This window comes from Sceloporus occidentalis, unplaced genomic scaffold (genome assembly GCF_023333645.1).
Source record: "Sceloporus occidentalis isolate IW3139 unplaced genomic scaffold, rSceOcc1.0.p SCAF_5, whole genome shotgun sequence".
In the NCBI taxonomy this organism is placed as follows: domain Eukaryota; kingdom Metazoa; phylum Chordata; class Lepidosauria; order Squamata; family Phrynosomatidae; genus Sceloporus; species Sceloporus occidentalis.
Genome location: NW_028316985.1, coordinates 104,973,620 through 104,997,382, shown reverse-complemented (window position 1 = coordinate 104,997,382; position 23,763 = coordinate 104,973,620). Strand labels below are relative to the sequence as shown.

The window sequence follows — 23,763 nt, the reverse complement described above, 5'->3', positions numbered from 1 at the left end:
TTTCTGATGTACGTACATTTTTATGGTGCACAGTAGCATTATATTAACACACTTATGATCTAAAAAGGATGTGCTTTGCTTTCCCCCCTCAATGTGACTTTGGCTGTTATAGCTCCAAGGACATGTCAGATCTGTGAGACAGATTTGCCTGATCTTTTCTGAGAAGACATGTGTTTAATTTATGGGGATGTTTTTCTGTTGATCCTTCTATTACATTTTCTTCCACTGATGTCAGAAACACATTTACTTAGAAACTGCCTTATGGATTTGACATTCAAGATTGCAAATTGCCATAAAAAAAATAAAGACATCATTATTCAAGTAAACAAAGCTATTCTTATTCATCTAAAAATCATCTTGTAGAAAAATTAACATATTCCACCAGTGATGACTTAAGGATTATGATGATTTTTTTTCTACTTTGTGTAACAAGTCTCTTTCTTTCTCTCCTCTCTACAATTTTTCCTGTAAGGGAGATTAATGCAAGGTTGTTTGGGGGAAGGGGACTTAGAAAAAATACTATATATTTTTTCCCAACATGTATTTTTGTCAGTTATCAATTGTCTGTAGACCACACACCCAGAGTATATTATTGCTTACTGCACTGAACAGATTTTTGCTTCCTGAATTTCATTTGGGAATTGGTAGACATATTAATTAGCTCAGTTCCGTAAGATACACGTCAATCAATTATTGGGTTACTGCCAAGAAGACAGTCTGCAGATAGATAGCAAATATGAGATCATTTACTTTTATACTTTTATGTGCATGCACAATAACTTACACACATGGACACTTGATCAACTATTTATGGAAAGAGAGTGTAAAGATGAGAAGGTGGCATAAATCATTCCACCAGACATATACTGTTGTTCAGAACCATAATATTATCTGTACTAGTTCTCTTTTGTATTGCTTTCTCTTTACTGCATTTATTATGCCAAGAACTACTGTGAGGAGTTTTAGGGCTGGAAGGATCATTTTTCTTTATGGCTGCAAATTTTAATCAATTAATCATCAAAGGAAACTGCAGCCCTATACTCAATTGTTACCAAATTACCATGGGTTGATTTGTTTGTCTGTTTGTTTGTTTTAGGAATAAAAGTAGTTTTAACTAACTAAATGCAGTGGTCCGCTGGTAGTCACAGCTGAAGTTTTCTTTCTTGCCCTTCCTTATTCAACTTACTTGTCACCTTAAAATCATTTATGAAGGGTTTCTGAGTCATCTGTTTCTAGTTGTGAGTCCTGCACCACTTCTCCTGGCTCCCACCTTTCTGACAGAATCACACCAGCACTAGATGATGCCCATGACTTAAATGCAAACAGAAGAAGCACATTTTATTTTTTCTCATACCAGAAGAAATTTCTCTTCTAAAATAATTAAACCCCCAGTTTGTTTTTCCTGAGTAATGTTATTTTAATTCTTATGCCAATCTGTTGTTGTTGTGGGCCTTCAAGTCATTTCCAATTTATGGCAACTCTAAAGTGAACCTATCATGGAGGTTTCTTGACACAATTTATTCAAAGGAGGTTTACCATTGCTTTCCCCTGAGGCTGAAAGCATGTGACTTGCCTAAGATCACCCAGTGGATTTCATGGATGAGCTGGGAACCAAATTCTGGTCTCTAGAATCCTAGTCCAACACTCAAATCACTATACCATACTGACTCTCATGCACAATGTTAATTAATGGCTTAGAACTAATTAACTGATTAAAACTGATAGGATTATTTCACTAGTTCACTCATATTGGATCTGTTTTTAGTGAGTTATCACTGCTCTGTTTCATGGGGTTAAAGTCTTTGCACCATAACGTGTGATCCTTATTGTGCTAATCTAAATATATATTAACAAGGCTTGGCTTTGAATTTACACAGTTGCAAATATATATTCTAGACACATTTATGCAAAAGATTAAGCCTCAAGGTTGAGTATCTGTCACTTCCAGTCTTTTTCTCCATTTCTCAATTTGTGAACTATTTTTAAGGTCTATGCAAAAATCTACATGCATTGCTCCTAATGCAGGAGTAGGCAAAGAGATGTTTGTTGACCCTCAGCACCTCCAGAATCCCATTGCTGCTGAATGACTTGCTTCTCCATGGAGCCTTTAGAAATGACATTTCACCTTTTAAGTACAGGATGTGAAATACCTTTCCAGTGGTTAAAAAAAAATAACTATGCTTTTCAAACTGGAAGTGGATATCCATCTACTTCTGCTTTTCCTTGTTTGTTTTTTTAAAGATTTTTGGCAGACTGTGCAGTTGAATCAGAAATTTGGTCCATTATCCAATCCTATCCTATCCTATCCTATCCTATCCCATCCTATCCCATCCTATCCTAATGTATTTAGTTTGAATATCACTGCAACTAATGTAACCATTTTTGCAGGAAATGTTATATAATGTAATTTTGTACATTGTTTTCAGCGATCTGCACATTTTTGCATGCCCTTTCTCAATGTATGTATGTTGGAAACTAAAGAAATGCATCACAAAATGTGGAGCAATGCAAATAGCAAAGGCTAATTATGTTTATGTTTATTTTAGGAAGTGCAAAAAATTTACAGGTTTACATTAAAATGTATGGTTAGCAGATTTCTCTTCCCCCCTCCCCCCATCTGTATTTCTGACATGTGTGCTTGGATTAAGAAAAGAAGAATTTCCAGTGTTTGGAAATGATCAGGAACACACCTCAGATGAGAATGGGGTTGTTAGAAAGAAGAATTTGTAGTGGAACAATGTGCCATATCATTTATCTGATTAGAAACTCTAATCAGCTGGAATGGCTTGCTTGAGATTACGTTTATCTGTCAAGTAAGAATACTGAGGACCCAAAACTTCTCTTTCTAATACTGTTCTTTCCAGAAGAGATGTTAACACCCATAGCAACAACTCCACATAGGGTTTCATTTCCATACAATTGCTACAATGCCTTGCGTTGACCTGCCATATGGAAGGCAGGTGTAGGTCCCACCAATTTGTTTTACAGGATTTCAGAGCTTTGCTTTCTTTCATAACTATTCCCCCTGCTTTCTCGTTGCTTATTGAATCAGGCCAGAAATGATTTATTGCTATTATCAGTATTATTATATTTTAGCCATGTTATTAATGGCTTTTTAAAATCATGTTATTAAATGGCATGCTATTTTTAAAAAATCATGATTTTGTTTTTATTTATGTATTTTAGTATCACTAACTACCTTGAACATCTTGAGGGAGCATATAGTTGAGGTTTAAATGTAGGCCTTGTTCCCACTTATGGAGAATTTGGTGCCTCATCCAAATTAATGAAATGGCACAAAAATAGTTCCTGGTTCCCACTATGTTTGCTCCGATTCTACCAATTCGGATCAGGCCTTGGCCTCCTTACCAGCTTCTTCTGACCTCCTTACCAGCTTCTCTGGCCTCCTTCGGCCTCTAAGTGGCTTTCAGAACTTCCCTGTGGTCACCTTCCATTCCCCACATCTGGGGAATCTTGCAGAGAAGCATCCCCGGCTTCTCTGAGATCTCCTTCCCAGCTTCCCCCTACTTTCTTCTGTTCCCCGCACCCATGGAAGGCAGGAGAGAGGTCACAAGAAGGCCAAAGAGAAGCTGATGGCCGAGGTACGGAGAGGCAGGGAGGCCAATGACAGGGAGATGGCCAGGGCTGTTGCAGCTACTCGCTGTCACTGCCGGCGGAACTGAATATGCCCCACCTAGTTCTCACTTGGGCCAGGGCAGATTCTAATCCGTCTGTGGTTCCCACTGGGATGAATTAATTTATTTGAGAATAAATTGATTCATCCAAAAAAACCCCACCCCTTTACACCCCTTTAACCCAGTGTCTTTTTGACGCGGGTTAAATGGGTAAAAATCATGTCCTGCCTTCCTGAATCGCTTCAGTGATTCGAATTAAGTGGAAACTATGGTGGTTTAAACTGGATCGTTTCAAATCACCATCTGGTTTAAACCATAGTGGGAACAACCCCATACATACCGTGGAAGGCGGAAGTTGGTAAAAAAAGTTGCATACTTTGGATAGTGAAAAGTGAAGCGCATCAGGTGTGTGTAGTCCTATGGGCTTTTTGAGACTCATGAAGACTTCCTTATTCCTCGTGCACTCCCTCACCTGTTGAGGAGAACAACATTTGACAAAATGTGGTAAGTTACCATTTCTGTAGACCTCTTCATTCCTTCCACAAATGGAGAGACTAGGAGAAAACAACATGACAATTGGATATGGAAGTACTTCTGGTTTCATTTTTGGTTGATTTTCCGGGGCAGGTGGCCTGCAACAGGAACAAAAACAGGCATCCTGCTCCTTTTGCTGTCACCCACCAAAACTATTTCTGCTCAGTTATATCTCCAATTCTTCTGTGTATGCCAAGAATAAATGTGAAAACATGAAAACCATTAAGGGAGTGGAAAAAACTAGAAATTTGTCAAAAAATTTAATGTAAAGTGACAAATAGGAAGACAGAAGCTTACAGCTTGTCACCATTATACATATTTCTGTAGTTTTCAATTTCATATAGCAGTATTACATGCATGCTCTCATTTTTGCTCTTGTTTTTCCTCTCATTCTCATCCTTTCTCTCTCATTCTCTCCCCTTCCCTCTCTCCCTCTCAATCTCTCTGCATGTGTGTATGTGCATAAGACAACCTTCTACCATTCCACAGGTTTTAGCTGTTTCTAGCAATGAAAATCTGAAACTATTAATGTGCCTGACAAGATAAATTGTGTGTCGTTAATGAACCGCATGCCATTCATCAGCTTTGAACAGCTGTTTGGAAATTCATATCTTCTAAAATGTATATTGTAAAATATACATTAACTAAGGAATGATGAGAAGGTTTATATTTAAATGTCTTCCAGATCTAGTAAAATATACCATATTTTGTGAGAAAGAGAGACTAATGAATGAACATGGAAAATGTAAAAGGAATTTTGGATTGCAAAGGAAGGGTATTTGTAGTGATGCAAATTAATGTTAAATTTCCTGGACTTTGAAAATCTCCTAGTTGCCACATGGCTGGAAGGAGGAGATGCCAGCATGCAAGAAATGCCCCTCCACATCATCTTAACTAAAAAGAAAAACAGCAGCCTGTGACTAATATCTTCATTTTTTTCCTCCTGTTTGGTTTGTAACATCTTGCCTGATAAAGAAACCAGTGAAGCTGCGAAAGCTTGCAACATGTATATAGGGCATTTTGGTTGGCCAATAAAGGCATCACTGCTTGGTAGATTCTTGATTGGAAATGGGGGAAAAAGTTATTCTTTTACAATATATTTTAGACATCTTACATGGTAGTGCTTTCTTAGCAACTTCTTTGTATCAAAGATTTCATTGAGAGCCTCATTGCTTGTTCACACATCTTTGTTTAATACTTGATGTCTCTTACCCATGGAACAGGCTTCGAACAGGAATGGAAAGAACATTCAAAAATATTTGGAAAATGTGGGGTTTTTTTAATGTTGAGTAATCCTGATGAAGAGAATTTTAGAATGACAAGGATCTTTCTGGTATGGGATTATGTTCAAAGTTGGTGCATGGGAAAGTGAACAGACAACAGGATTTTTAAAACAGGAAACAGCTTGTGCAGAAAATAAGATTTGTTTTGCAGAATTTTTATCTTCTGCAATAAAATCTCATATAGCAAAAATGAATCTCAGTCAGAAAAGTTGCTGGACTGGAATTTAAGAGAATCTTGAATTTGCATGAATTCCAAATTCCCCTTATCTATCCAGGGACACTTTTTAATAGCCTTTCTTCCCATATCATCAGCTGTTGTGGATAGATAAATCTGCATTAACATCACTCATTTTTTGGCTGGCTTGTTCTAATGGGAGACTTGTTGCAGCTTTGTTTATTTGCTTCCAACCAATGCAGGGCTGGTTTATGTTCCAGCTAATTTCTCTTCTCTGATCAATAATAAAAAATAGTTTAGATTTATGATGTACATAAAACCTAAAGTTATTGCCTCTGAAGTTATGTAATATTACCACCTGTAACATATTTTCTTTTTCCGGTCCCTATGCAAAATGTTTCATACAGCTCTTAACATTTGGTCATATCATGCCCTCCTTGATAACAGTTTCCTATACTTCATGTTAGATGAAACACAGAGTTCCCTTCCTCCAAAGTAAAAATATCCATTTTACTCTAAGCTTTCAGATTCCTTTTATAGTTTACCACAGTTCTTAGAAATGTTACTTCTTGCAACTTGCATTGAAACTTGAAAAATTTGGGATTCTAGGACCTGAAGTCAAAAAGTAACTTTTTCAAATTTTGTATCCTGTTAGAAAAGGGACTAACGCAGAATCTATACAAAAGGTCTTATGTGCTCAATTTTGGCCTATCGGTGCTGTTGTTATCTCATAGTTATATTTAATGCATAAACAAGGTAAAGCAGTTTATTGAGCTATCCAGTTCATCTGGTCTCAGTCTGCAAGACTAAACAGAATCAGTGATCTATCTGGCTACAGATAGATATTCAGGCTTTCCGTTTTTGGGTTTGAGATTCAGTATTTGCTCTACTGATGTTTTAAATTATGCATTAAGGTTCATTTGAGGTCATGCTAGTCTGCTTTCTATCCCATTTATGCTACTTGTACAAGACATTTATGACACTCTTCAATCATTTCTGTAAACAGGTAATTTTAATACCTCAAAAATGAGAGGATGCTTTTGGAAAACAAGCACCTTTGTGACATTATAACTTTTACCATAATTATACCCACTAGAAGAGGCCAAGGTAGTTTTCTTTTTGAAATTCTTCTACCCTGTTCATTACAATTGCTTCTATTTAGCCTTGTTAAATTTAAAACACAATCCTATACATGTTTAATCTGAAGCAAGCTCCATTGTGTTCAGTTGAGTTTATTCCCAAGTAATGGAGCATCAGATTCCTGCTTCTTTTTCACTCTCTCTCAAGAATTATTGTAAAGTCCAAGATTCAGAATACTTATTACCTGCTTGTTTTGATAACACTCCAACTGCTGCCTTCAGAAAACAAAACTTACAAAGAAAAAAATATTTTAAAACCTACCTGAAATGAGCACCTCATATTCCCTTTCTAATTTATTATTATTAACTTTAATAATAATTAAGCTGCCCCTCACCATGGGATTCAAGTTTGTCAAAGACTGAAGCAAGTTTGGAAGCTACTGAAGGAACAAGAGAGTCTATTTTGCAAGGAAATTGTCAAGGCATGGGCGGGTGAGAAGGGAATAATATGGCAGTTTGCAAAGTCAAGGCACAGGAAATTCCACCTGAGGAATTGGATTCTACACCATCGAGAGAAAGTTTGTTGTCAGATGATCAAAAAGTGCAATCAGTCAGTCAGTCAGTCAGTCAGTCATTCACAGAAGCGATTTCTGACCACTTCTGAGTTGAACTTTCATTCCTGTTGCCCCCAAAATACTAACTAGCTAGGGAACCATTGAGGTGAATATTGTCCTCTTCCCCCAAAATAGCTTCCCACCCCAGTTTACATGACTAGTTTAAGTATCATGGTTCATAGAACCACCTAACAGCTTGCTGAATTTCTGACTTTGGTGAAGATCTGGTGGCCAATGTGTACAGAACATCTTAGCCAGTTTAATATTGGTGCTCAGTAGATAAGATCCTGCAGTGGTGTATGCAATATTGTAGTCTAGACACCATTTTTCTACGTGTGAAATCTGACATGTTTTGTGCTTTATAAAAACTGGCTGACGTCATACAGTGGGCTGTATGTGGAGTTATGTGTTCATTGTGTTTTGTGAACTTGTGTTGAATGGCCATGTTGCATGAACAGATATTCCACTAATATCACAACCAAATGTACAATCAAAAGTATGAAAGGACAATCAATCTGTGACTGTTTCATTGATAACACTTTTAGACCAGCTAATAGTAAACATTCTCTGGATGATGTAGAATACATTTTAACATATATGTACTGGTAATTGAACTATAAAACAAAGAGGGTTTCTCCATGAACAAAAACTTAGTCTGTACACCAGTGTGGTGTAGCAGATTAACTGGGTACTTAGGCTGGAAAAAGCAGACCAGTTGTTTACTAATAGTAGCATGGTGGGTCATATCAAACTATGAATGATATAGCAGAGCTCACCCAAGAGAAACAGCATTACAAAATGTTGTACATGAATAAGCAAAATGTTAGGTACACACTCTTTTCTGTATGATGCAGCGAAACAATAAGTAAGTTAACATTACGTTTGAATGAATAGGGATGTAATTTGTTGGCTACCACCAGCATGTTCTTAATGATGCTGTATCCCAGCTCTTCATTGCTAGGAAATGCTTGTTGATTGCCGCTACATGTTGTATACAGTATACAACAGCTGAATGACTTCCATGAATGAAAAACTAAAGCCAGTCAACAGACTCATTAGGTTTAAAGAAGCCAGCACCAGAACTGTGGGAAAACTTTTGTCCAGGCTGATGAAGAGAATAAGGGGGGAGATGAGGGGAGAGGAAAGGAAGTGCTATGAAAGTGAATTCACACATCAGGACACACACATTCACTGGGCTGAATCTTTTTACTTCATCCACACATTGTGCTACAGCTGTGTGTGTCCCTACTACACTGTCCTTCCAGAGTAAAAGATGGTTTATAAATAGTAATAGTTATATGGTGAAAAGACCTGATATTGAAGATGACAGCAATTCTTTACTATTCCTTGGGGGAAAAATATTGTGCATATATTTTTTTTATTCCCTGCAAGTGTAATTCTTTCTCCTCCAGTTGCTTTACCTCTTTTATGCACCATAGTAACCAAGAGAGAAGAAAGACACAGTTTCTAGCTTTTTTCTTCTCCTTCACATCATAGATTCATCTTAAAATAGTGCTATAGCACTATGGATTTTCATCATCCATATCAATGTTGTTGAAAATATTTGTGGCATTCACAATTTGGCTGGTTATCATTATCATTATTATTCAGGGGAATATAGAATTATTTTTATAAAATGAATTCATGATGTATTTCCAGGATTACCTCACAACATCTTGTGATAACTATTGTAAGTGTTGTAACTCTGTATAATAATGTAATCATTCTGCATAATAATATGGTAGATTCTTTAGGTGGGTTCCTCTCCAATTTCTTTAATTCTTCATGTGCAGGGAGGGGAAGGAAACGTATGTAGAAACCTTAAGATTCTGGTATGCAACTCACATAGCTAGGTAAGTGGGATAGACATATGGTTGGTGGTAGGCATCATATTTAGCAACATCTATGTTTAATGTGTAGCATCTCAATGACTGCAAAGCAGTTGCATCTTTTGAGCTTAGATGTTTGATTGGTACTGGGGTAAATGACCAGATATAGCACAGAGAGTCAGTGTGGTGTTTTGGTTTAAGTGTTAGAATACAACTCTGGAGATCATGGTTCAAATCCCCATTCAGCTATGGAAGCAAACTGGGTGATCGTAGGAAAGACTCTCTCCAATGTTCAGAGAAAAACAAAGGCAAGACTCCTCTGACTAAATCTTGCCAAGAAAACCCCCATGATAGGTACACCTTAGAGTCACTATAAGTTGGAAATGACTTGAAGGCACACAACATAAACAAGCATGAATCAACTTTTTTACATAAAGAAATTATTGTTGAATGGTATTACATTAGGTGTAATTTTCTTTATGTTCACTCTCACCTTGAAAGTTTCCTTTTATTTTGGATTACGTATTATGTACCAATCACCCTCCCTCCTCTGTAGACAGATCTTGGGTTATCCTTATTATCCAGAAAATGTAGCACTGTCACTTGAGAACAAAGAAAGTAATTGAAAACATCACCCCAGTTTTGTTCTTGGACAACATATGCAAAGTGTCATCCGCACACCTTAAAAAACCTGCCTGAACTCTTTGATCTTCAGAAAAACTAAAGTCAACCAGCATCTGTTGAACAACTGACTTAATAAGAAGACAATGATACAGTGCATGAACAAATTTAATTGCAGAAATGAAGTGGAGATAGAGTAAAAATAGTATTTGATTTAGGGCAGTAAGGAAAAAAAGGGTATATAAGTGGAGAGATCTATATCAAAGCTGCATTATACAAATTGTCAGAAAGGCAAGTTAACTCGATTGACCTTGTTATTTTTTTTTAAATAGTATTTTCAATGTTTCTGGACTGCTAAGGAAGCACCTGCTTTCTATTTTCTTTTTGATAATTTTTTAAAATCCTATCAGGAAGTCCTTTAAAACATATAGTGGATTGAAAACAATGGGCTTGGGTTGTAATCAATGTGAAGATATAATAGTCAGTAGTTCTCCCAATGTTATAGGCTTGGCTGATACTGTTATTTGACAGAGACTGTTACTGGCTTAAGCATGGTGATTATACAAAGGTTGTTTAGAGTGAAGTGGAATGTGAAAGGTTTTTGGATGACCCACCATAGTGCTAACAGTAAGGACAAAGGAAATGCTTAAGCATTTCCTCATAGGTTGAGGTGATGGGACATTTCCAAACAAGGCCAACATTTCCATTGCTGGCTCCTGTGGCAAAGCTAGTATATTTTGTATGTTGATATTGCATTCATGTTCTGCTTCTGGGCTTAAGTGGTACAACCCATGTGTGTGGATTCAGTTTGATACACTGTGTATGTGATCAATCAAATTGGTCTTTGGTCTGATCTACCCTGCTTTTTCTTATGCTCTGATGCTGGCCAGGGAGATGCTCTTCACATTGTTCTTCATAAATAGCTTCATGTATGCAATCTGCATCCATGCGTTTGCATTAACACACTGGCTATTTCAATTTTTTAAAAAAATATATCGATTAATTTTAGTGACTCTTTCATTATGGAATTCGTGCTCCTTCTTTTGCTTTTGCATGACTGAGGAAGAAAAAGAGAAAGAAAATAGGGCCATTATAAGCTGACCTAAGAAGCCAACTCCACCAGGTTTCCACTCATTCGTCTCATCCAGCCAACATTCAAGAAGTTTGTGGAGCTGGTGCATGGGTAGAGGAAGCAGATCAAACCCATGGGCTCAGCCCATATATAGGCAAGTTTAGATTCTTCTCTCTCTCAGTTGTTTGTTTTCTAGATAAGTCATGGTAAAAAGACTAACAGCAAACATCTGACTCCTTAAAGAGAATTATTATAGCTGCTTTAAATCTGATCATTATATGACTCTCAGCACTTTAAGAATTTCTGATTGACCTTTTTGTTTTGTTTTCTACTCCCAATCTGCTTTTCCTTTGATGTCTTAACTTTCTAGGCTGTACACCTAAGAGGAAAAACCTCTGTTACTTTCATTGATATGTGTGATGTTCTGAGATCCTTTAAAACTGTAGCATATAAAGGCAATTCAGTCTTTATGTCACTAGAAAATACATTGTGCTATGTATTAGAAAACCATGTTGCTCTAATTATATTTTATCAGCTTTTGGATAATTTTTTGTTTTTCTGTGCTTTATTTCATGAAACTTGAGCATTCTAGTTCAAAACTCGGTGAGTTTCAGTTAACAGATAACTCAATTTAACCCTGGAATCTTTTGATGGACTCTAATGAAAAACCTGTTGCAAGTTTATCATTTATCAGTATAACCCAGTGCACTCTGCAAATGAAATTTACTTTGCAGTAATAGTTACTAATAATTACCTTGTAGCCAGGCCAATGCTTATATTAAAGCACTCATAGTGTGTCAAAGTGCAGGGTGGTGATGCATGTCACAGATATATATGATTATAGTTGTGTTGGAGGTTACTTAGTTATTTAATGGTTACTGTGTGAAGGCCTATTTTAAGTATTATCATTTCAAAGATGCCATCCCTTATGCATTTATTTAATGGAATTACAACCAGGTCTGTAGAAACCCATTTATTGCTAGCAAAACCAGTCAAGTATACTAAACAACAGAATGGAAGAGCCTAGATTTGTTCCTCTTAGTTAGTTTGAAAAGGTAGAATAACCTTAGACCTTCACATAATGAGCTTCTTCATTTTCTGTTAAGAGGATGCCTGGCAGTACAAAATTATATGAACTTCTCTAATAACCTTTTGGGCCTTCCCATCTATCTCTATTACCATCACAATTGTCCCTGCATCTTTCTATACTCTGTGAAGTCGAAGGCTTTCATGGCCGGCATCCATAGTTTTTTGTGGCTTTCTCGGGCTATGTGGCCATGTTCTAGAAGAGTTTCTTCCTGACGTTTCGCCAGCATCTGTGGCTGGCATCACAGATGCTGGCGAAACATCAGGAAGAAACTCTTCCAGAACATGGCCACATAGCCTGAGAAACCCACAAAAAACTTTCTATACTTTGTTTGCCATCTTGCCTTGCTGCCACATTTATTTATGCTTATGTGAAAAGAAACATGGAATCTTAGACTACTGTAAAAGCTGATCCTTAGGAACTACAAGGATAAACTGGATTTCTCTGCTGCCCTCAAGCTTTAATAAGGGCAAGACTCAAACATTCACATCTCTGACATTTTAGACTTGATGCAAACAATTCCATAGTACAGCTTTGATTATCGTAATTGGTTCTTAGAAGATGGCGTAAATCCTTTCATCTTGCCTTGCTCTTAGAAAATCTAAAGCAGAAGAGCTGGTTGCTGGTTGCTTCATCCCATCTGACTTTGCTCCATGTGAAGGTGAGGAGGCCCAGTGGACTAAATTTAGTTGAGTCATAACAAAAAAGTCAATGGAGCTGTCACTTTACCATGTAATCAACCTTTTTCTTTACTCAAAAGAAGTGGAAACTTACTCTGAGGTATGATGGAGACAAAACAGATAGAAAAGAAAGCAGATGGCCACATAAATCCTAAAGGAGACACCAGATGCTCTTTGCATATGGAAGGTCTTCTTTGGAGACTAAACCTTCATTTTAACGTACGGTTTTCAGACACCTCCCAACTTGATGGAAGAAATGAAAGCACAGGCTGCAGTTTTAACTTTGTGGAGCTGCTGGGGGTTTTCCTTTCCCTTAGGTATTTTTAGCTGGAATCATGAAATGTCTGCATGGTTTCCTTTATGCTTTTCAAAAAGGAAATGAAAAAGTGTTGTTGCACTGTAATGGCAAATGGCATTGATTATTTTCCAAAGCCGCTACTCAATAATGATACCATTTTATAAGTCCACTGAAACATGCCGTTGCAAACATGGCATCACCACTGAAACCTGGAAATATTTTACTATTTGCCCTGTTCTCTGCCACCAACATTTATTAGCAACTGATCTTTTACTTCTTAAAAAAAGGGGGGCTATGTGATTACACCTAAAATATAAACCATGTGTCAAATAAGTATTTTATTGTCTCTACTCCCTGTGCTGCAAAGCAACTTGTTCCAACTTTCTTTCTGCTTGACTAGGTGCCATTGTTAAAACAAGTAGAGTGCTAGGTGTACACTGAGAAATGGAAAACTTTTGTGTAGTTTGATATTCTCATTCCTCCTGGGAAGATTTCTTGCAAGCATACATATCCCCCCCCCCCAAAAAAAAATCCCCTCACCTTCAACAAACTAATAATCACCAGAAAAAAATGGGCTGTGTTCAGTTCTTTCTAACCCCTCTGTAAATCCTATGCTGTATCCACACTGCAGAAATAATCCAGTTTGACATCACTTTAACTGCCATGGGTCATGCTATGGAATTTTGGGAACTGTAGTTTGTTGTGGCACCAGAGCTCTCTGACAGAGAAGGCTAAATGTCCCACAAAACTACAGATGACAGAATTACATAGCATAGAGCATTGCAGTTAAAGTGGTGTCAAACTGGATTATTTCTGTGGTGTGGATGCAGTCCTAAATATACTTCCTGTTCCCATCGTAGCATACATTTTCCCCATGGCACACAATGATACACACCTGAGTAAGAGCAAGGGCAATATACATCACTCAACTCAGCCTTACACAATGGAACTGCCATTTGTAACAGCATGCTTAGTTATACAAATTCTGGTTTTACCATGTGAGAATGGTGCTACATAATAGCTGTAAAATAAATGCTTTATAGGGTGTAAGAAAGCAAGGACATAATGACTTCTTTCTTAATACAAAGAATAGCTGGAAAGGTAGCTTATATAGGTTAACATAATACACATTGATTTAATTTGCCCTCTTCAAGGACAAATTGAAGCTGACCAATTTTAATAAAAGGAGCCAAGAAGAAACAGTTGAGTCAATATGTGGTTTTGGGTGAAAGAAATTCACAGCTTTTATTAGTGGACGTATTTATTTATTTTTGGAAAGCTTTGCAGGAAATTAGAGACAGAGAAAAGATGTTTTTCCATTTGCTGTGATATTACCCCAAAAGCAACCATATGAGCATTTACATTCTGAGTATGGTGCACAATGACAAACACAGAAATAAATTTGGAGTAGGTGAATCTTTGTTTTTGTTGCTGCTGCTGCTGCTATTCAATTTGCTCTTATTTTTTTTCAACAACCAAGAGGTAAATTTAAACAGCCAAGGGAAAAGGCATGAGAAGATGGAAAAGTTATTTTTCTTTGATGTGCTTATTAAATTGATTTTGATTTCTTGTTTTTTTTTAATAAGATAATCATTTTAATTGTGTTTTTGCATTCTAAATTAGGGTGTTTTTGTGTGTTTTTTTAAAAATCATGCTATGATATTTCCTGAATCCCCGTCCTTAAAATTTAAAAAAGTATGAAATAAATCAGTCAGTCAGGTGGGGAATTTCCGTGGATGCTTTCCCCCAATTTGAAGTGAAGGAACTGGGGAGAAGGTATCACAGGTTGCAGCAGTACTTTGTTTTGGAGGTGCTATCTGGGTTGCTTGATGTCTTTGTCAAAAAATATAATAGATGATATATAGATAGATGATAGAAAGGTAGAGTTAACTTTATAAATAAAGATGGTTTGTTCAGAGTAAGAGAAAAAAGATACTGAATAAACATCCTGATTGTATCCGATGTTCAGTATTAGAACAGACTACATTGGACTCTATCACTAAAGTTCTTTTAAATGGTGCTTCCTATTGGGATGCTTTACCTGGGGATTCCTACCTTACGCTACCTTCTGCCACCAACATTTATTAGCAACTATCCCCCGCAGTCTCTTCCAATTCATCAGTCCCTGAGTCTGAGGAAAAGATTAAGGGATAAATAGAAAATATATAGAGAAAGAAGACTGGAATGTATATGGGATAATTAGAAGGAAGAGACACTCAGTTTATAGACAGAATATAGCAGTGGAAAGAAGGTAAAAAGATGCATGAACATGAGAGTTTGTTTGATTTTTCAGTCTTCACAGAGGTCATCAGTACAAAATGTTCAGAAGTAGTACCTGATTATTTCTTCTGACCCCCGGTTTGAGACTATGGGAACCCATTCAGAATCCCATTTCTGGGAACAGAAATTCTTCATTGTTACAATTAGTGATCAGGAGAGGGGTGGGAACTTTATGATACTTCAGATATTGTTGGATAGGATTGCAACTTCCAGCTTTCTTTATCTTTCTTTATCTTTGGCTATACTTAGATTTGCAGTCCAATATTCCAGTAACATCTGCAGAGCACCCAGTTCAGATTAGAGAAAAGGTTACTAAATGGCAAAAAGAAATAGATTAGAGAAGGGCTGTGATCACCCTATGCAACAGCATGAATACAGCTTTTCCAAATGTGAATGGGATAAGCGAGATCTGCCAACATCTTATATGCTTTGATTCTTCTACATAATGCATCAGATGTGTATTATTATTTTTTGGAGAGCCAAGAATAAACAGAAGATGGACCCACATGCTCTTACAGACGTAGCAGAGTTCATTACCTGCTGGAATAAACTACCTTACTATGGCTTTACATTTTCTGGTTTACTGCCATTCATGGTTAATTCTGGAAATGATTTATTCAGTACAGTAATATCAAATGGTTCTACAGTATAAACAACTTCTAAACTAAATATTATATGAACTTAAAATATCCTGCTACATATATGTATGGTTAGAAGAACATTGAACAACTAAAGAAGCAATATAAACTCGGTTCACAGAACAGATCTTATAAAAGGTGATGACTATTTTAGACCCCACTTTTAGTTGGCCTTCTTAAATATATTGTCCCAAACTGAACTTTGTTCCAACACAGCAACCTTTACCTGGACAGTGGATTGCACTTGAATGGCAAAGTCTATGGTGGCTGAAATGCCATTATGGTGAAATGTCTTGCTATTACCATATTGATAATCAGTTTTCCCTTATCAAAAAAATAGCATCTTCTGTTTGACTTCTAAGAAATATATATCTGAATCACTGGGTCTAATAATCAAATTAGAGATAACTCAGACATTGTCTACACAGGCCAAAAGGCATGTTCCCCCATCCCCATTCTGGCATTGTCTTATTTGAATGACACACAGCCCAAACCTCAGGTCTGGTGTGAGTGGTCTGGATGATGTCTGGAACATTCTGCATCAGAACTATGTTAAAATAAATTTTGAAAATTTGCCCGTTGATCCAATCTTCCAGGAAGATCCAGAGCCCTCTGTTCCCATTCCATGTCAGCTGTCTGCCCAGACATCCCACTGCACTGCACTGCATAGTGCATCCGCCACTACTACTTGCTTCTGAAGTCATTCTCACCTCAAAAGTTAGTGGCTGGCAGTGGTGAATGGCCCAGGTGGCCCAGCAGGACACCTGTGAAGATTAGTCATTGCAGTGTGGAAATGGAGGAGCAGGTAACAGGGACAGGCCAGAGTAGCTGCAGGGCCAGGATACTCCAGGCTGCTCCAGGAATGGAATCAAAGAGAAGGAGGTAGAATCCTTCTCCATGAGAAAGTGCTGGACACAGCTATTTTTTTCCACTTTTCAAATTATATTCTGTTTTATAATTGATTATTTAATCAAGCTAGCAAGCACCTTCCTATGTACATAGTACTGATTGTAGCTGCATCAGAAGAAAACCAAAAACAGCAAACGTAGAACAAACATGATCAAATAGATTATGGTGGGATACAGACTGCCCAAAAAGGGCAGTTTGCCAGCGCCTTGCTTTGCTCTGCAAGGGAGCCGCAGCGGACAAACCGCGCTGCTCCGTCATGGAACAAAAAGAACCCTTAAAAAGTGGGTTCTTCTTGCAGCGTGTTTGTGATGCTGAAATGTGCCAATGGTGCACTTGCGGCATCACAATGACACCAGGATGTGCGGATGCTAAGCGTCCATCATGTCAAAATGGCAGCGCCCATGTGTACAGGGCACCACCATTTTGACTTTCTCGTCACATGCTACGGGTGAGGCCAGTATGGGCGGTGTGCCCTCGGCCAACCCGTAGCACGTGACGGGGGCGCACTTTAGGCCCGTCTGTAGAGGGCCAATGTTCTCCCACCTACCATGCTGTGTTTAATACAGCATTTGATTCATCTCATTCTTCAGGTGAGGATGACAACTGGCCACTAAAAGAAAGTATAGTCGGCCCTCCTTATCCACGGACTTTTTTATCTGTAGATTCAAGCATCCACGGCTTGAAAATATTCCAATCTGCCAACATCTTGTGTGCTTGGTTTTCCATTTTATATAAAGAACACCATTTTGCTGTGCCATTGTATTTAATGGGACTCGAACATCCACAAGGGTGGTGGTCCTGGAACCAATCTCCAGTGGATAACAAGGACCCAGCATACGTAATTTGATTATGTCATACTGTCAGTTTATGTCATATAATCATGTTAGTTCTGCTGTCGGAAGCACTTGCTTGTATTGAGAAACTCTGACATGCTTATCAGAAGAAGATATAGGATAAGATGTTGACATCATATGCATTTGTGTACACCCAGACAAGACTTTTATTGTGAGGTGAAACTGTCCATGCATGGTATTAAGGGGTTGACAGACATTCCAGACAACAATATCTCCTGACCACCCACATTTAGCTACATTTTCTCCATTGTTTTTTCTTGCCAGAGGAAATCCATTGGGAGAAGGCAGAATAGTGGCACAGTGCCCATAAACTGTGAACTTTAGAAATCCTCTGTCTGGAAGGACCCAGAGAATTTTCTGGAATAGATCAGTAGTCAACACTCATATTTTTCAGCGCTATAGCTCAACAAAGATTGGCAATGTGAGAGAAGTGATAGGTAAGGAATTTTAATATCAATAAACTCATATTGAAGCAAGAGGGATACAACAAGCACTCCTATATATCATGGGATATGTAATGTTATTCCCCAAAAGTTATTTGGTTGACCTTCAATGATCAGTTCAGCACTTGTGTGATTTTTTTCAGGGGTACATTCTGTATATATGAAGTAGTGTCAGAAATAATAAATACTTTTTAAACAGATGTCTGAATGGTGTTAAAAATTCAAGACCATAGGGAGTTAAAGCATTCATGTGTTCTTACTCTTATTTGAACAGAACCCTTCTAAGTGAGACCCAAGGAAATATATTTTTGAGTGTTGAAGTCTTGACTATATATACTGTAAGAGTTATGTCAATTACTGTAGTTAAAGAAGAATTCCCTACACTGCAAATAAGAGGACTAGAGTCTGCTTCAATATTATACTGATAAGAGTTATTTTACAAGAATTTATTTACATTTAAATAATAGCCGGAGTAGATAAGTCACAGAATCATAGAGTTGGAAGAGACCGCAAGGGCCATCAAGTCCAACTCCCTGCCATGCAGGAAATCACAATCAAAGCATCCCTGACAGATGCTTCTGCTTAAAGACCTCCAAGGAAGGAGACTCCACTACACTCCGAGGGAGTTTGTTCCACTGTTGAACAGCCCTTACTGTCAGGAAGTTCCTCCTAAGTGGGCTTATGTTGCTTAAATCTCCCATGCTCCCAGGTTTTTGTGTTTGGTGTGTGTGTGTGTGTGTGTTTAAATACTATGTACAAACTGCCCTCTTGCTGAATGTTGATTTAATGTTCAATATACATGAAAAAATATGTATCAAAAGAAAAATTATGTGCTGGTGAATGTAGGCAATCCCACCACCACAGAAAGGTAGTGTCATCATGGGAGATGTTTACTCAAATACAAACTTCCATATTCTGTATTGGCTTTCAGATAATTAAATGCATTCAGGCTTTCAATGAACCTTTAAGTCAAATGACTTCCAGGAAAAGGTGGGTGTGAATGCAGCCCGTTTAGAGATGAGTTTGTATCCTAAATGAAAATAGGGGAGATAGTTACCCAGATGAATTTAGAGAGGAACGAAAGATGACATACGTTTGCATAAATATAGCAAAGCCTTGATTCAGTACTCAGTGCTGAAATTTGTTAATTTTAGGGGGATATAGATGGGGAGAAAGGGACGGTGAGACATCACCCCTTTTTGCCCCCAATGGAAGCAGCAGCAATCAAACACTCTTGGTAGGTTCTTCTTAGGGTTTGCACATGCGCTGATGATGTCCACGCGGCATGGCACTGTTTGGATGCTCTGCTGTGCATACATCATCATGGTGGCCCCATGAGGACAGGGGCAAACTATGATGTTGCCCACGATGCCCAGTAGGATTCGGGAGCATGTGGATGCTCTGCTCTCCTGAGACCTAAAATTGGCCCCAGGCCGGCGCTTTGCACCAGTCTGTATCGGGGCCTTATCACAAAATGTATCTTAGTAAACTTGACTTTAGTGACAACATACTAATAATAAAGGCAAGTGCTTCTGGGGATTATTTTACCATAGAGTAACTGCAGGTGTTCCTTGCATATCAACAATTTAGGGATGATGAATTTTTGGTATAAACATGGGCTTAAAGGCATTATTCATCCACAAGCCCTCTTTAAGAACTTCAGTTCTGATTGTAAGCTTATGCTGATAATAAGAAAAATATGCAGCACAAGTATGTTAAGAGTTTTCATTTATGTTTATATGACATATAAATAGTTATGAGTTAAGATGAAACTTAGTTCAGTTTATAATAAAAGGACTTAGTAAAAACCTTTTGGGGGTGGGGTACTTATTAAATAGGAAACTGTCCTCTTGGCAATTAAAAATTGACAAATGTTATTAATTTTGGTCTTCCCAAGAGACCACAGATTAGACAGTGAATGATTTACTAGTTGTTCTAAATCCATTATGAGAACAACCAGAGACGATACTGCATGGCAGTAAAATGGATGGCAGCCTGCAATCTAAAGGAAACACTGTTGGCCTTTCCTATCCACATTTGCATATATTCAGATTTTAAGCAACTTTTTTACATATGGCTGGAGTCATGGCTCAGTGCATTTCAGAGAAGTTTGTACTGAGCAAGATGGACCAAGAATCTGATCAGCTTGATATGGTAAATGTAATGAGGGAAAACAGGCAAAAATGTGCTAAACTGTTCAAAGAGCCTACATGTTTCTTATCTAGTATATTTGAATGTTTGTATTTGAATTGTCTTCTATTAGCTTCTGTTTCAACCTCCACTTTTATCTTCCCCACTCTTCCTCTCACTGTCAACTCTTACAACAGGATTTATGTGAGATCTCTAGAGGAAACTATCAAAATGCAATGTAGCAAGAACAGATAATTATGCTCCAGCTGTTCATCCTGCCAATTTGTTTCAATAGATTAGGTTTTAAAATAAATGTTGAGCACTGTAGATAGCCTTTTCCCCCCAGTACTGAGCAACAGTTTTTAGGCCCTGTTGAATTAATTTGAGCTTGAGCGAGTGCCCATGGAAACGCATTTGAAAGAAATTAAATACATGCAATTAAGAATTTCAAAATGAAATAATGACTCTACATCGCAGAATAAATATGACTTAATAGTCATGCCCTCTTCCCAGAAAGCACTGGGAACTGTAGTTCTTCAAAGGGATGGGGGTTAAGAAACTTCCATACAAAATTGTTGCATCATATACCCTCATGAAACAATATTCCCCAGGGACATGATTATGGTTAACCTGGAATAAAGCTGATAAGTGTGGTATACAGATGCTAAACCCCTGCTCCTGTTATGGGTTTTTGCAGCCCAAGGTTTAATCTGCACTGCAGAAATAATGCAGTTTTACACTGCTTTAAATACCATGGGTCAGTGCTATGAAATCCTGGGATTTGTAGTGTATTTTGGCACCAGAGCTCTCTGGTAGTGAATGTTAAATATCTCACAAAACTACAAATTCCAGAACTCAGAACTCCACAGCTTTGAGCCATGGCAGTTAAAGCAATGTCAAATTGCATTATTTCTGCAGTGTAGCTTAGATCCAAGTACCTCAGGATTGCAGCATAGTTTCCAGACACATTTCAGAGTTTTGGGCATGAGCTGTAAAGTGTTAAATTGCTTAAGTCTTGATTATCTGAAAGACTATATTTACCTAGATAAATCTATCCAAGTCTAAGATCCTTGAAATCTCTCTTGGTGCCATCATAGTCACAGTCTCATTTGGTGACGACATCTAAGGGAACTTTCTCAGTGGCTACTCCCAGGCTATGGAATTTTCTTTCATAAGATGCTCAGCTAGCCCACTTTCTTCTCTCCTTCTGCTGGCAGATAAAGGTCTAACACTAATCGGCAACTTGCAATCTACATGGAAACAATTACTAAGTACAAAACTTTTATCATATCATTTTACATCTAGTGCTTCAAATCAATGGACTGGGCTCTATTGAAATCAGTTGGGTATTGAAGTGATCATGTTATTCCGTTGTGTACTGCATTCGTGGAAAACTGGTGTGAACTAACTAGAGTCTTAGCTAGTTTTCAGTCTTAAGATTACACTTTGATTTCTAAAATATAAACAAAAATCACTTTCTATTACTGTTGTTGAAAGATGCAGTCTCAATCATTCCTTTAGATTTTCCTTTCTATATCTCTTGAGTATGGCTCTTTATTGCAACTGTTGATCTACTTGCATTTGCATGCTTTCAAACTGCTAGCATATAATATACCCTTTTATTTAAAAAGGTTATTGGACATTTTTCATACAAATAGCAGTAATAAATGTCAACATTAACAACTGGTACCTGTGTTTGTTTCTCTCTTTTCTCTTCAACCCTTTTTCTTCTCATTCCATGTTTTTGGCTGTAAGCTTGCTAAAAAGTTTTTTTTATCATATGCAAGTTGCTCTAGGAGCATTCTCAGCAGAATAATGATATAGAAGTACTACAGGTTAAGTTTCCCTTATCTAAAATTCTTGGGACCAAAAGTGTTTTGGAAATTGGATTTTTTTTATATTTTGGAATACCTGTATATACATATATATACATAATGACATATCTTGGAGATGAGACCCAAGTCTGAACACAGAATTTAATTATGTTTCATATACAAATAACCTGAAGATAATTTTATACAATACAGCAGCCCCCCTTATCCACAGATTTTTTTATCCATGGATTCAAGCATCCATGGCTTGAAAATATTCCCCCAAAAATATAAATTCCAAATAGCATTGATTTTCCACTTTATATAGGAGACACCATTTTACTATGCCATTGTATTAAATGGTATTTGAGCATCCACAGATTTAGGAACAGTACAGACTGGCACATTGTGCTGGCCGGACTGCATGCTAGGGCTGAACTAGGGCTGAGCGTTTACATGCCCAAAGCCCTAGTTCTGTCGCACATGCGCCATTATGGTACATGCCCGTCTATACGGGTTGCACCATGATGATGCACATGCAGCATCAGATGTGAAATGTATTCTGACACTTTATTATGTTCAATATTAATTGTTGCTATTACCCAAGTGCCAAATATATTTGATAGTTAGACTTATGTGTCAAAATGACTGATGTTTTTGGGACAACCAGGAGGGACCTATAGTTGATAAGCCACTTGGACACATTTCTGTGCCAGGTCTGTTCTTGCATCTGATAAAATGATTTGATCCATAATAGAAAGTCAGGTTGCAATCCCAGTAACTGAATATTTGCTACCACTTTGCTCTGAAACTGGGATAATCTGAAAGACCAGATTTATGATGTTTTAATGTCTCATGGCTATTAAGTTAATTGAGCTGACATTTCCAGGGCTTTTGATTACCTAAGTTCATGTATTACATTATTCGGAAGATAATGTTACCATTGCTTGGATGTGGGAAACTACTGTAAGTTATCGTATAATGAATTCTCATGGATCATTACCTCTTACCACCTTGGGCGATTAACCAAGCTAAAGTGGAAGATCATTACCATGCTCCTCTGCATTGTGTAAGGGTTTCTCAATAATTAAGGGATGAATTTAGTTGTTGCACATAGGCTTATCAATATTCCTTTTTATATTAATTGTAAAGCAGGATATTTTTAATACATATAAATAGCTCCGTGTTGCATACAATTTCATGGTGGATATGTGTTTGATTAATATATCAAGATTAATTAATTAAACATCATTTGATACATTAGAAAGGGTACTTTTGATTAACTAAGCAGCAGATTTTATTTGCTTTTCTACTAAAATTATTTTTAATACCAGCACTTACAAAAACTGCAGATGGTGAGTTGTATCTTAAGAAAGGCATTCAGTCTTCTCTCCTACCCAGAAGGGAGTGTCTCATAAGATGCTGTCTGCATAAGATGCTGTATTGGCAGTTTGTAGGCTAAGAGCAGGCAAGGAGTGAGTTTTGCTTCAGAACAATTGTTACTATACATTTGCACATATATGCAAAACATATTTCAATAATTTAGTTAGCCACATGAAACTCATCTGACTTTTCATAATTTCCTAACTGGATGCCAGCTCTACTGGATGACCATCGGTCATTATCATTTCCTTTCTGTGCTAATATTATTGATTACTATTGCTAGACCAACTTATATAAGTAGGAGGCCAGCAGGTAAAGCTTTTCCTGGGCTGCATCACTTTTGGTTGCAGGTGTGTTTGTGCAGAGTGCTTGCAGAAACATAACATGTTTAGGAATGGTGACATATTT

The 23,763-nt window shown here is 37.4% G+C and overlaps 1 protein-coding gene across 2 annotated transcripts in view; it reads left to right on the top strand.

Annotated features, from left to right (window-relative positions):
- The window catches only part of LOC149312620 (semaphorin-3A), a 221,756-nt gene that overhangs the window by 121,887 nt on the left and 76,106 nt on the right, over positions 1-23,763 (top strand). The window lies entirely within an intron of this gene.